This window comes from Nannospalax galili, unplaced genomic scaffold, assembly GCF_000622305.1.
Source record: "Nannospalax galili isolate Female #2095 unplaced genomic scaffold, S.galili_v1.0 scaffold1214, whole genome shotgun sequence".
Taxonomy (NCBI): Eukaryota; Metazoa; Chordata; class Mammalia; order Rodentia; family Spalacidae; genus Nannospalax; species Nannospalax galili.
The window spans coordinates 758,456-771,910 of NW_008334871.1; the positions used below are offsets into that span (position 1 = coordinate 758,456).

The window sequence follows — 13,455 nt, forward strand, 5'->3', positions numbered from 1 at the left end:
GAAATACTCCAAAGTGGAACTTAATCACATTACTTTATGTTATGCCATGACTATCACAAGAATCCATTTAAAGTCTTCTACATTTTAATGTGTGGCTGTTGATAACTATAAAATTAATATAGCTGTAGTGCTCTATTTCTGAACTAATCACCTTATGTTCATTGGATTTAATCAGCATAGTTGAAAAACAAGATGGAAAAGTAGCCCACAACTTGTTTATAACCTCAAACAGGCATAGCATTTACTTGGGTGAAATGCTTATATAATCATAAATATAGATATTAACAAAAATAGTTTTTAAAGGACTTAGCTTTAAGAGGCTGTCTCTATTAATTTATGATATTATTTTGGTATTTTGGATAAGGTGACAGTACCTCTAGGCTGTAATCAGTTGGCTACATGGCAAACTGGTCCAGGATTGGTGCTTGGTACAGAAAGGGCCAAACACAAACATGAGCAGTTTCTAGTTCCAACTATTTGGGAGGCTGAGGCAGGAGTCCAAAGCCAGCCTGGGTAACATGGCAAGAAATAAAAAGCAAAAACAGCAAAATATGATGCACATGGTTAGGTATATAATTCTAGAATTCTGATAATAATTCTCTTTTTTGTATCAGTACAACATTCTCACCTGCTGTTTGGCTTGAAACTATTCTGTTTTAAATATAACTAAACTGACTCTGTGCACAAAGTGTTTTAAAAGACATAAACACAAAATAGGATAGAAATCATTACTTTTAGAGAAGTAAAGGTTGTTATGATGTTATCTGTTTTAAGCTTTGTATATTGAGCTGTTCACCTTTCAAAGATTAGAACTGGATGCTATTCCAAAATAAGGGCTTTAAAAAATATTTTCCCAGACTGGGGAGGTGGCTTAGTGCTTGAAAGTACTGGCTGTTCTTGGAAAGGATCCAGGTTCAATTCCCAACACCCACACGGCAGCTAGCAACCATCTATTACTCCAGATCCAAGTGATGTGACACTCTCTTCTTACCTACATGGGCACTGTACGACATGGATGCACTTAAAAACATGCAGGCAATATACTCATACACATAAAAATAATAAATAAAATAATTAAAGAAAACACCTTCCCATTCTGAAACTTTATGACAACTATTGATACCCATGAAATATGTTCACATTTTTAAAAATTATCATTACAAGTAGACCAGCAAACACTGTTTCTAGAGCCACTGAGCAAAACATAGCTCACTTGGACTCAAATATATCATTTAAGTCAACCGTAAATTGTTTTAAGTCACCACATTTGAGTTCCCTCTAATTTTCTGTTTTCTTTTTTATTTTTAGATTAACTGTTCCTTTCATTCAGTTTAAATGCTAATGTTTTGGGGGTTTTTTGAGAATTTCATACATGAGTATTTTATTTGCATCATGTCCACCCCTCCCAGTGCCTTCTAATTCCCTCATGCCCCCATTCCCAATCAATTTCTTGTCATCTTCTTTGTTATTGCTACACAAATGCATTTCTAAATGTACATGTATAGAATGCACTGAGTCCATTTACTGGTGTTCTGTGTTCTTGTGTTTACTGCTGCTTCTTTGGGAATACTTCATTTATCAGAGAGCTAGTCCCTGGAGAAAAACATTCGCCCTCACTCAATAGCAACTGATTCCTTGTAGCATTTCATCTAGCAGTGGGGTGCCTGTGAAAATTCCCACATCCAAATTCTCATGTCTTTTCTTAATTTTTTTCTAGTCTGTATTGAATTTTTGTCTATTTCATGCATCTTAATCATATTTAGACCCCTCCCCTATCGGCACCATCCCAAAGCACTCTTCCACCAGATTTCATGCATTCTGGTGGTGCTAAGGCCTATCAAGTCAAGTTTGTGTCCTCAGATGTCCCTCTGTGTGAGTTCATCCACAGGAATCTGGGCAATCTGTCTAGCATCACTCCCTTAAAGAAGACCAATTCTCCCTTACCCAGCAGTGATCAGATTCCAGCTCTTCAACTAAGGTTGAGGTTTCTTACCTTAACCTTAATTTTTCTCTAGTTTTGAGTTTGCTTGAGTCTTACGTGTGCTGGCACCATTGCTTTAAGTTCATATGAACCAGCTCCCAGCCACTTGGAACACTGTCTCCTTGTGACTATCTACCACCCCTGGCTCTTCCCATCTTTTCACCCTTCTTCCACAGTAGTCCCTGAGCCCTGCATGGCAGAGGTTTAATAAAGGAGTCCTATCAGGGACATGTACTCTGCAGTGTCTTATTCTCTACATTTTGGCCAGTTGTAGGTTTTTGTGTTGATTACCATGTGTTGTATGACTAAGCTTCACTGCTGAGACTTGAGAGATGCATTAATATTTTCCCTGCCCCTGTCCCACTATGTTTTCTGAGTCTTAGGTGTAGAGGTTGCATTGTAGATGTATCGGTTAGGGCCAGGCAATTCACAGACACTTGTTCTCTGCATTTGACCAATTATGGAACTCAGCAATAGTCTCCATCTGTTACAAAAGAAGTTTCTTGAAGAGGGGTAAGATCAAGAAAACAAATGAACTCCAAATCCTTAGATGTGAGTACATGTCCTGTTGTAACCACAGGAGTTAAGAGAATGGAAAGGAACCATAAGAGTAAAGGGGAGGAAGGAGCTCGAGATAAGGAAAATGTAAGAGACAGATGATATCAATGAGGAAATAGGGAAAATGGGAGTATTTAATTGGAAAGGGAGAAGGGAATGTTATAACGGGAGAGAGAGGAGAGATAAGTAGTGCTTAGGGGGTGTGAAAAACCAGAGGGAAAAGTATTATTCAAAAGCCTACTGAAACACACACACTATATATATTAATTAATATATATTATCTATTACTATACATACATATCTCAATTTTAAAAGTTCCACTGAAGAAGAAGCTCTTCTCTGGCCTTTTTGGTTGTTTATGGCTCTTCCTCAGAGCCGATTTCTATAAAGCTATTTCTATATTTTTAATTCACAATAAAACTAGGGAATACTTGTCTTGTATAACATGATGTTCTGAAACAAGCATACATTGTTGAATGCCTACGTGGAGCTAATTAATAAATGCTTTACATTACATACTTAATTTTTTTCTTGTTGGTGAGGACATCCAAAATTCACTTCCCTATGATATTCAAAATAATAACTCATAAGTTTTCTAGCACCACTATACTATGCAATAGATTTGTGGAATATATTATTCCTTTTTAACTAATATTCATATATTTTATGAATATTTCTCAAACCCAGATCCTCTAACCCTTGGTAACCACCATTCTACTCTGCTGATGGGATTTCAAACATCCTGATTATGCTTTTCATGAATAAGATGATGCTGTGCCTGACGCTCTGTGGCAGGCTTCACATGATGTTTTGCAGATGGTTTTCTACATTTTAAGAAAGAATAATGGTCTGTTATATATCATGAATCTAATACATATAAAATGAATACTATTTATACATAGATCTAGACCACATTTCTTAATCCATCCAGGCTCTGATGGACACACAGTGTCTTATATTTTCTTGGTTATTGTAAATATTGCTGCAATGAACAAGAGCTTGCCAATGTTATTTTATAATACAAATTCCAATTCATGTTATATATGAAATATTATATATTGTATATTATATATACATATTCCATTTCATATTGTATGGTCAGAATTGACATTTTTCATCAAATGTTAATTCTATTTTGAATAACCGTAGGTTAAGAAGTGTCATACTTTTATCTTTGACTGCCTGATTTACATTCACATCAATAGTGTGCAAGATTCCCTTTTCTCCACTTCCTCATCAAAACTTCTTATCTTTCATCTCTCTGATAAGAGTCATTTTGACAAGGGCAAGGAGGCGTCTCCTGGTGGTTTTGATTTTCATTTTCCTTTATGATTATTCTTTCAGTTGACAAATTATCTTAGGTATTATTTTTGTCTTTAAATCTTCATCCTCAGATAAAACCGATTATGCACTGAATCAGGACAGTATTTGGCTGTCTTAAATGTGGCTGGGTATGTCCTCGTTTTGTTCACTAAGTTTGTGCTTTCTTGTGTTTTCATGTTTCTCCCTAGCAACGGTTGAGGACAGGTCGGTGTTTGTGAGCCTCTGTGCCGTGCACTAACCTGGGAAAGACTTTATGGTTCTTCTTTCTTTGCTCTGCTTCCTCAGCTTTGCAGAATAGAATGTCTTGTTTGGCGACTGTTCACTTCCTGCAGCCCTTTATTTTTCCTTCCCTCTCTCTTGGCCTGTGCTGCCCCTGTGAAACTCCCACCTTCCTTGTTGAACCTCATCAAACGTGCTGGTCTTTTCTTTCTCTTGCTGCTTCAGTTGCATCATTTCTCTTTAGCTCTTTACTTCTTTGCTGTAATTGTTTTTGTTATGGGTTCATTTAGATTGGAGTTTGTTTAGACATTTTTGCTATTCTTACATCTGAAGTTTTCTATTTCTCCACATTTAGAAAGTTTTCTGCTGTTGTTTCTTTAAATAATTACCCAGTCCTTTATGTTCTTCTGTCCCTTGAACTTCAATCCATATACTCCCAGAATTTGGTTTAATTTATGATACACTGGATTAAAATGGTATGAAAGCATATCCAGGCTCTCTACATTATTTATAAAGCAATATGATACATCCTTTCATTATAAAACAGCCTATGTGCTAAAAGAACTTGATCAACTTTAGGATACTATCAATGTTCTGAGCACATTTACAGGAGGCTGGGCTACGCTGTAATTTTGGGTAGATAAGAGGTATCAAGTGCAGTTTTGTCCTGAAATAGTTTCACTAAGATGTAATGGCATCAAAAATAAAATACTATTAGAGAGGTATTTGCTTAAGAACTATTAAACAAACAATTCGACAAACTCAAGAATATTCACCTATCAGTAAATAAAAACTGTTTATTAACAGTTCATCTTTTACATTTTATTTCATCTCTATTTTATTTTGGGATTAATATGAATTTGTATGAAAGGATCTTGAATTAAGTATAGGATAATTTTGGTTAGTCTCATGGTCTTCATCCTCATGTTACTTTTTTTAGTACACTAACATCTAGTCAGACACTAACAGATGAAGTTAAAGGCAGCCTTGAATGCCTTACACTCTACACCAATTGTTTTACTGTGAGTGTATTGCACAACTTTCTACGTTACTCTGAAATAAAGAAAGCAGAGAGAAGAGCAGTAGAGGGGCCGGAGAGAGGGCCAGCTGTTAACAGTAATGGCCACTCTTGTAGTGGACCAAGGTTTGATTCTCAGCACCCGCAAGGTAACTCACAACCATCTGTAACTCCAGTTCCAGGGGATCTGACAACCTCTTCTGACCTCCAAGGGCACTGCAAGACACAGGTGCAGTTATGTGCAGGCATACACTCATACACACAGAATTAAAATAAATAAATAAAGTTAAGAGTAGAGAGTAGAGAGATGGAATTCTTCCATAGAGTTAATGGAGCAAAGCAGGAATGTTACAGGTGGCAATTTAATTAAATGTGTGACTGAAAATCTCTAGGACATTTACACAATTGGACTGAAACTGCTAGGAGCATTTAACAGTAAATATAATGCTTCTATTACACAACTTTGCTCTCTATGTATATAGTTGATAGATGAGTAGATAAACAACATATAGAAGTGTATATATGTGTATGTTCCCTTAACCCCAACTTCCTAACATGAGATAGGGTCAGACCATTAAAGAAGAAACGTTTTAAAGATTTTACTGTTATGGTGTGCAAGCATTGTGTGTATATGATGTATGTTGTGGGAGCAAATGTCATGGCAAACTTATAGAGGTCAGAGGGAAACTCTGTGGAATTGATTTCCACATTCCATCTTTAGGTTGGTTTTAGGAATCAAAATCAGGTCACCCATGTTTGTGTGGCAAGTGCTTTTACCTGCTGAGCCATCTTATGGTCTCCAGAGCAAGACATTTTACAATACATCATTTTGAATAAGAACAGAATATGTGTTTTTAAGTTGATCATAAAAGTGCTTTTCCTTTAACTATGCGGTTCTAATTTAAGCTATCCTCTCTGATTCTACTTCTTGGTCACATCCTTCACACCTTATCTCATTTTACTGTGCCCTCCTACATCCAAAGCAACTAGGGTGGAAATTATTAGGTCTTTTAGGAGGAAAAGAATTATGTTAACGATCCTTAATCAATCCCTGATTGCAACAAAAATTTATTATACATCTAAAAATTCAAGATATTAAGAAAAGATTATGTCTATCAACATCTAGAAATCAGTTACATTTTAAAAGCCAGAAAAATATTTGATACCAATGGAGTCAGAACTATGATCCTGGTAGGGGATACTATAATTTTATGTTCCTTAAGTCAATCATGAATTACTTGTGCACATTTGAAGATTGAAGACCAGATGGCTTTAGGCTGTTTAAGGTGATATCTTACACACTTAAATTTACTATTTTCTGATTCATAAAGCATCTATGGTTTTCATAATGGCATTTTCATATGCATTTTCATTAATGCATAATTATATGCATATAATATTGATTCCAAAAAGTGTTATCGGTGGAGAAATAATATATTTTTTGGAACATCAAAATTAATAAAGGATTATCTTTATCATTAAAATTTATTTTTAAAAATCCTCTTGTATTAGGTATCATCATGGCCTCTAGGGGTAATGTTTCATCTTGGAGTAGAGTGTCTGATGTAGTCACGCAGGTTTGATAGAATAGTGACAATATGCACTTCTTTCAGATTCCTCTAAGAATGTGCTCCTTCTCAATGAGAGCTTCAAACACAACATACAGAATATAAGCTTTCTATGGGCTTCATTGGTTATATTTTTTCCTTTTTTATTGAATTCTTGCAAATTTCATACAATATATTTTGATTGTATTTAGATCCCCTCTTCTATCTATCCCCTTCATTCACTTCCCACCCAATTTCATGTACATATATGTATATAAGGGTCAAATGGTCTTTGGTGTGGATCCATCCCCTGGAGTCTGGTCAACCTACCAAGAGTTACACTTTGAAAGAGACTGACTGCCCCTTTCCCAACTGCCATCAGTTTCTGAAAGTTCCTTGGGAAGGGGCGGAGGTTCTTATCCACCTCTTCACGTCTATGCTGGGATTTTGCCTGGCTCAAGCTAACATGGTACTTGCATATGCTGTCACAGTTGCTGAATTCATGAATAGGTTTCCAGCTGCCTGGAAAACTCCTTTTCTTTGTGATCATCTACAACCTTTGGCTCTTAATCTTCCCACCACCACTTCTGCAATGATCTCAAAGCCTTTGGAGGCAGAAGTTTGATATAAGTGGCTAGTTGTGAGTTTCTGGGCTAATCACCATCTGCTGTTTAAGGAAGTTCCTCTGGTGACTGTTGAGGGATGCATTAATCTATGAGTATAATAAGTCATTGTCACTTTAATACTATATTTATTTAGCAGGATAATAGTATAGATCTCCCTTATGGCCTGTGGCCTGTCTAACCGCATGTTCGTAGACCTGATATCAGTGCCAAGAATGGTCAGTCTTATGACATGGACCTTAAATCCAATTAGAAAGTGATTGATTACTCCCATAATATTCATGCCACCATTTCACCAGACATCATATCTTGTCAGGCCAGTCGTTATTGTAGATCTCAGGATTCACGGCTGGTGAATGACTAATTTTTTTTTCTTTGGATAACATGCATAATACTGTCCCGTCATTAGTGATGAGGCTCTGGAATGAGTACCAACTCGATTTCTTCTTGTTTGATCTATAATTTATGTATGTAGTGTTTTCAGCCATAGGACCTTACCATGAAATTCTGGTGGGTATCCAAGAACGGCAGCAATAGCCAGTATTGTTTAAAGGTCTACGGGAACCCTGGGCAATAGCTTCAAAAGACAAAATCGATCTCTGGCACTGAGCATTTTACTTTGCAAGCTTAGGGTGTCTACTAGGGCCCATGTTCTCATTATAAGTCAACTCCTTTAAATCTTTTATAGTGTTTATGTATATACTTTGAGTAGCTTCTATAGTGGCAGTTTTCCATATTGCTCTTTCTGAAGACCTTTATTGATAGCTGTCCCTCCCCACACTCACGCTGTCCTGCCCTCTGTTCACCACACTCGTTAACCCTTCCTACTCCCTTATTCCCCTTCCTTTATATCATTTGTGTTTTTTAAACTTACCAACTATTGTGGTTCTTCAGTTAATCCAGTGTTCCATTCTTTCTGTTGACCAGAAACTATGAAGACCGGCACTCTTACAAAGCTTTGTGGAAATACAACCACTTATTATTTGGCTATCTACCACATAAAAGACAAAGGAGCATGGTCTGCTTAGTAATACTGAACTTAATCTAAGTCTCTTTGTTATTTCCTTTTCTTTCTCAACTATGTTTTCTGTGTATTTACTGGGACCTATTTTTTCAGATTCTGTACTTTGATTAGAATGTTTAATGGATTCATTTCAAACAGTGCATCAAAGTAGAATATGAATTCTAGAGAGGACAACAAGCAGGGGTTGGTGTAGGGAGAGAAGCTGGACGATGATAAAAAGCAGTTAGGAAGGGAGAATGGGTTAGGCTGCTCTACAGAGTAGAAGGAGCACTGTAGTGCACAGTAATCTCTTCTAAACTTTATATAGAACTAGAAAACAGGGACCCAAGTTTCTAAGCACGCAGAATTGATAACAAAATGTTAATTGTCCCTACTTAATTACTATACATTGTGTACATATTTTGAAATATCACACCATACCTATGAATGTATAAAATTATAATGTGTTAATTAAAAACTTTAAAAAAGATATCTCAAGTCCTATTTCTTTTGAGAATGTGACACATATTCTAATGACCTCAGCAGATGATAGCTTTTCTTTAGCCTGATCTCTTGATAATTACCAATCTCTTTCTTAGCATCTTCACAAGTATGCGTCAACTTCAAAACTAGGGAATGAGATGATTTTTCTCTTAATTATGTCTTAAAAGCATGTGAAAGTAGCTTTACATATTATTTTTAAAGTATTTAGATGAGAATTATTATACTTCATTTAACTGTTTGGAAAATTAAGATTTAGATAATCATAAAATAATTTATTTACTACCTAAAGAAGGAATGCTTTGAGGATGTCATCTGGTATCTTGACCTGTGTTGTTGGAAGGTTTCTAGAGAACACAGAGACAATAACTCTGCATGACAGCAATAGGTGGCAATATGTGACAGTAAGGAGTTCATTATAGGATACATGGCAGGCAGTCCAGCGGGCAGAAGGTCCTTGCTAACAACCGGAGCATGTGAGATACCAGTAAGCATCCCTTGAATCTGCAGCCCTGGCATCCTCAACCAGGCTTCCCTGCTGAGTAACCGCTCTTGGAACCACAGAGGATCAGTAGGTACATTGAAAAGAAGCCATTATTATAAGTTACAGGTGCTATTACAATGCCCTCATTTGGCTAGAAAATAAATAGTTACTGTCAGAAGCTTATAATAACAGCTTCTCTTCCACATATACACAGGATCATCTTATAACTTAAAATTCTTTAGTACATACAGTTTGGTTTAGCTAAAAAGAAAGTCTCCAAATAGAATGTCCTGGCAGATTTAGCAGTAAACTATTTCTAGTTTACTTGGAAGAAGTCAACAGCCAGGATACATTTTATCATATTTTTCTTTCTTTTAGTTAAAAAAATTAACTGTCCAAGATGGTTTCTTTTTTCTTTAATTTTTTGATTGATTTATTTTTATTTATGTATATGAGTGTTTTGTCTGCTCTTGCACAAGTGTACCATGTGCATGCCGTGCTCATGAAGGCCTTACAGGGCACCAGGCCTCCTGGAATTGGAATTATGGACAGCTGCAAGCCACCAGCCACTGTGTGTTGGAAACAGAAGCCCAGTCCTCTGCAAGAACAGCTGGTATTCCCAGCCTCTGAGCCATTTCTTCAGGCCTCCTTTTTCCTCTTGATTTCAGTGAAGTGCCACCAGGTACTCAGCTTAGTTCTTGGGAAAAAAGAGGTACTTTATGGAAGCAAAAGGGTCTTTCTCCAATTAAGAAGAAATTACCAAAATTATATAAAAGTGAACTGTTTACTGAGTGTGAAAAGGGAGAAAATATATACTATGTTTTAAAGTTTTATTATTTTGTGTGTATATGCTATATGTTTGTGTATGGTATATGTGCACAGCATGTTTGCCTGTACCTGTGTCGACATGTAGAGGCCACAGTTGGATAAGGACTATCTTCCACTATTAAACCACACCTTAGTGTTTGAGATACAGTCCATCCCTGAAGCTGTGACTCTCTAATTAGCTAGAGTGGCTGGCCAGTCTAGCCAGGGATGCCTACCTGTCTATTCCAGATCCTCTCCCCAACCCCCTCCAGCCCAGACACCAAGTGCTGATGCTACAGGCTTGAGTACTGCCTCCTAGCTGGGTGAGCTTTTACATAGGTGTAGAAGATCCAAACGCAGGTCCTGCATACCAGGCAGTTTACCTACTCAACCATCTCCACAGTCCCTGGCTGCTGTTCCAAATGTTAATCAGCTTTTGTTCTGGTCTACTCTGTTCCTTTTCATTTTGTTTCATGCTGTTTTTTCTACTCGAAACCCATACCCCACTACTCAGCCATATCATTAGCCCTGAAAGTGATTTTTAGAAATAAGACCTGTGACAAGTGGATTTTATGCTCGGAATATTCTAATGTTTTAATATGAAAATTGGATTTCAATTTAGAGATTCAGCAGCCCCTGCATTTATTTGTGCCCAGATAGGCTGGACGGTAATGGCATAATACTGACATTCATATGCTCTTGGGTTACTTTGCACTATAAGATAATTACTAAGAGAGTGATCTTTTGAAAAATCAGGAAAGAACCCAATTAGAGTCCATAGGCTCTTTTCACTACTCAAATTAGAGCAGTGGTCTCCATGGAAAAGGAAAAATATTCCAAATTATTTTGGTAAGAGTGACCGAACTCACAAAGTCTGAGAAAGGAGGAAAAGTAACCCCTTGTAGTAAGTAGTCTTTTAATCTTGGGGGCGGGGAACCTTAAACGCTCTGGGGTTAAGAGCGCACTTTCTGATTGGTTTTCTTTATATTATCACCTCTGTGATTATGTGTATAGTAGTTAGTTAATAGCTTAGAATATAATTAGTCTCTTCGTGCTTTTATTATAATAATTATCAAGATCACTAATGCGGCATTATATCTAAAGAATAACCAAAGAGAACGATAAAACAAAGCAAAAAATACATCTCATGTATTTCTGGTGGAAATACACAGCGTATTCTGAATAAATTAAATTAACCTGGAAAAGAACAACTCAGATATAGATTCCTGAGGGAGCTGATGTAGCACCAGCGCTCTCGCTCAGGAAGCAGGTAGCACGTTCGAGCATCCGTGTGGCTGGCACTGATTGTCACCCATCTCCTTGTGACTCCTGTGGCTCCTAAGCCAGCCCTCCAGCCCATTGCCTGGTTACATTTCCAGTGAACACTTCTCCCCACAAACCTAAATCAAATATTTCTTTGATGTGTTTCTTTATCATCATAATTTTCAGTATTTCAAACATTCTAGAGACACTATGTAAGGAATGTCTTATTGGATGGTAGTAGGAATTTTTCATGCCCCATTGAAATCGGGGTAGAGAACAATACCTTTCCAGTCACGCATGATGCTGCTCCAGTAGCGAGGTGACCAGCATCTGGAATTTTGAGTGTATCATTTTCTTTGTACAGGCACATGTGTTAGAGTATACTTAAACAAGAAACTGTTCAGTGTTAGTTTTCCCCTTCTCATACATGCACACTCATGCCATATCTTTTACTGCAAACGTTTTTCTCCCTTCCGATTACTCTTGGGATTACTCTTCTTAGATATTTACAGGCCTAGCTCACTACACTTGTTTTAATTTTAATGACTGTCCTATCTAATATTAAAATTGCCAAATTAGGACTGGAGCGATGACTCAGCAGTTAAGAGCACTGGCTGTTCTTGCAAAAGATCGGGGTTTGAATCCCAGGACCAATGTGGCTGCTAACAACCATCTGTAACTCCAGAGATCTAACACCCTCTTCTGTCCTCCATGAACACTGCAGGACCCGGGTGCACTTACACACATGCAGGCATAACACTCATACACATAAATTTTTTTTAATTGCCAAACTAAAATTTTTGCACTTTGTAGATATAACATTGTTTTGGGTTCTGGTTTATATTTTCTTGATTATAAGGCCAAATGCTTTTCCTTACATTTAACGATTATTCTTCTGTTAAATATCTTGCAAAGCCTGTATGTGCCTTTCTCATTTAAATTTTGAAGTATGTTTTCTCTTTATATTGATTTTTAGAAATAGATTGAAATTTGTTTTCAGAACACATATTCATAAATATTTTTTCTTGCTTTACCACATTTCTTCACATCCCTTATTATTATTTGATTTGAAGAAATACTGAGTTTTTTTTGTAGTAAAATATATCATTGCTTAACACATTATGACTGGTCCTTAGGGAGTGGGTTGTTTATTTGTTTTGAATTTTTGAGACATGTCTTGCTAAGTAGCCCACACAAGATTGGAACTCTAGTTCTGACTGGGGTTAAACTCATTAATCTCCCATGTAATTGGATTATGGGCGTATGCCACTGTGCTTGGCTTGGAACTCACATTTATATTCATCTGTTGCTAACTCCACAGGTTTGTATAATGCAAGTCTTATTTATTAAGTAGCCCCTAAAACTATCTGAGCTTAGACATTTAATTTTGAAGTTATTCAAAATTACTATTTTGGGCTTTGATTAGAACATTATATTTCTTTTTAAAATATTGTTGTGAGCTACTTTGTAGTATATGTTTTCCTGAAATTGTTTGATTTTATTTCTTCAAAATTCTTGTTTTACATTGCTCAAGATCTTTATACTATTTTGAAACACTGAACTTCTCCTTTGGTTTTAAGGATATCTAGCTATAACATCTTCCTCGTGAACTGGACTGCTGTCATTACCATTATGACATGGCTCACATTCATATTTGAATTATAGTTTTCCTTTGTTCACTGATTTTTCTGATTTAGCCCACTTGCCACTGAATCATTAGATAGATGATAGATAGATGGATGATAGATAGATGATAGATAGATAGATAGATGATAGATAGTAGATAGACAGAAAGACAGATAGATGATAGATAGTAGATAGACAGACAGACAGACAGATAGATAGATAGATAGATAGATAGATAGATAGATGGATGATAGGTAGACAGACATATAGATATTTTTCCAACTATCTCAGAATAGTTTGTTGTGCCTCTTAGAGAGAGAATGTCATTTTATTTTATTTTGTCATTTTCATGTAGTCTGAACATCTAATTTCACTAGTGAATCTCATCAAACTTCCAAAACATAACAAAAAAAAGCAATAGTTAAAGAGGTAATAGCTGTGAGTTTTTCCAAAATAAATGAATGACAATGATTCTCCAATTCATAAATCATCTTCACAAAGA

The 13,455-nt window shown here is 36.4% G+C and overlaps 1 protein-coding gene across 1 annotated transcript in view; it reads left to right on the forward strand.

Annotated features, from left to right (window-relative positions):
• Positions 1 to 13,455, forward strand: part of Ndst4 (N-deacetylase and N-sulfotransferase 4) — a 327,838-nt gene that overhangs the window by 32,835 nt on the left and 281,548 nt on the right. The window lies entirely within an intron of this gene.